Genomic DNA, 2,124 nt, shown 5'->3' with positions numbered 1-2,124 from the left:
TGTATTTCCTCAGGAACACTGTTACTTTTTTTTATATTGCAAATTCTACGCACATACACAACACGTCTCCTCCTGCTCTGCTAAAGTCCTCTACAAATGTACAGATATGATTAAAAAGTTATTTGCTTTATACCACTTTCATCCAGAATTTGTAAAAACAAACTGGCAAGAAAGCCAGCTACTCAGTTTCAGCACACAACGCCAGGGCACCTGGAGTAGCTCCTGGAAGTCGGGGGCAGTCGGCAGCTGCAAACATCCGACTGAAAGCCCGTCTGCGCCTCACAGCTTCCAGTCGAGGATGTTTACAGTCGCTCACTGCCAGCAGCCACACGCCTTCTTTAACTTTCTGTTTGCTTAACCTGAAGAACAGTCCCCTGCAGGTGTTTCCAAGATGTACAGGTAAATTACCAAAGCCTGGTCCAAACAGAAATATTCTAGAAAATGTCTCAAACTCGAAACCAACAAAAAGCTCCATAGAAGTCTATTATCTGTGTGCCAAATTTCTACAGGATGTTGTGATATACTCAGATAACACGTGCAAATGCATTTTATCGTTACTGTCAGCCCAAGAAACAAATAGGCAAGTGGTCAGCTTATTTAACAGAGTCCAACTTGCATTACATAATTAAAATCCTTTTTTGAGTAAACGTGACTAAACACAGGAGCTACATTATGTTAACATCATAAAGTGTACATTTCACAATAAATACTGCAGTTAACTGGCTATTAACAAAATAGTAAAGGGTTATTTGGAAAGTTGTAAACTCTTGACCAAAAAAAAAAAAAAAAAGACTTACGTGCTGCTTTTCTAGACCACTTTTGTTCTGAAATCTGTTCCCAGAGGATTTGTACAGTCAGCTGATTTTTGAAAGCGTAACAACAATCAGGAGAAAAAATGGCATGCATTAGGGAGGTATATCACAGGCACAGATGGGCTGGAAGATCAAAGTTTCCCACTGGAAAAACACAGAACCTATCACTTGCAACAGAGTGACGCACATTAACTCCAAATTTGAATGTTTTGAATTCCACTCCCATTCTCTTATGAAAATAAATGAGAAAAACTGAAAGTTAAGTTCTATCACTCACGACTTTCCTGAACTAATTCAAAATCCTTCTGAGTCCAGTGACAGATTAGCTGATACAGAATAATGGGTGTGGCTTTCCCAGAGATTGTTTTTAAATGAAGTTACCTACCATAAGGGTCTGAAGTTGCAGAAGTTTTTAGTTTGTGATAAAGTCCCAACCAAAAACAAAATCCATACAAGCAGCATCATGTTTACTGAAACTAGCAAATGTGAAAAGCTCTATAAATTGCTTTTTCAAAGCAAAGGGTAACTCTATCCCATCAAGGTTAAAAAAGTTAATCTTTGAGGCAGCAGGTGAAAACAAGCTGAATTATGTTGTGGCCTTTTTCTTTATTAACTAAAGACTTTGAACTATTAAAACTTCCTAGGGAACCACATTTTCTCAATGGGTCAAGTCACATAGGGGAACAAAGCAAACTTTATCAGTGCTGTGCAACTCTACATTCCAGAAATTCTTAGTACTTGGCATTCATATACCACTGCTGACTAGAGCTTGAGTCAATCCACCAGACTCAGCTACAGCTACCAACCTTGTGAACTTCTCACCAAGACACCCAATTCTTTAAAGTTAGTCAGGAAGGGACAGGCAGGGTACTCTTTAATTAAAACAGACAAACACCAAGCCTTACACCCTGGGAGGATATTGTGTGTCAGTAATTGTTTACAAAAAGAAAATGTTTTTACTCCCCTACATTTTTCTCAAAGTAACAGATTCCCTACCTTGCTATGGAATCTTACCACTTTGACAATAACTTAAATTAAAAAATTAGAAATTGGAAATCACTACTATGCACAAAGCAAACAACCTCAAATAATTAATTCAATGAACATGAGGAGATACCGAACTTTTACACAACTTTGAAAATCAAGCCTCTTGCTCAGAACTTTATGAATCAAGGTAAAAAAAAGTCTGCAAACAAAGCATGCAAGACTGTAAGATCTTAGCTACAGGAGTTCATAAATGGAAGAGCATTTAACAAGCATCACTACAAGACTTCACAGTCACTTTTAGCAAGATATGTTAGATAAGAACTAT

General features: G+C 37.6%; 1 non-coding gene across 1 annotated transcript; it reads right to left on the bottom strand.

Annotated features, from left to right (window-relative positions):
- Positions 1-245: 245 nt before the first annotated feature.
- On the bottom strand, positions 246-307 carry MIR30A (microRNA mir-30a). Its single transcript, NR_162483.1, has one exon. It is a non-coding gene; the product is annotated as a microRNA mir-30a (primary transcript).
- Between the last annotated feature and the right edge of the window lie 1,817 nt (positions 308-2,124).

The sequence above is a fragment of the Oryctolagus cuniculus genome, chromosome 5, assembly GCF_964237555.1.
Source record: "Oryctolagus cuniculus chromosome 5, mOryCun1.1, whole genome shotgun sequence".
NCBI lineage: Eukaryota > Metazoa > Chordata > Mammalia > Lagomorpha > Leporidae > Oryctolagus > Oryctolagus cuniculus.
Note: the sequence above shows the minus strand (reverse complement) of the source record. Positions and strands in the feature narration are given on the sequence as shown.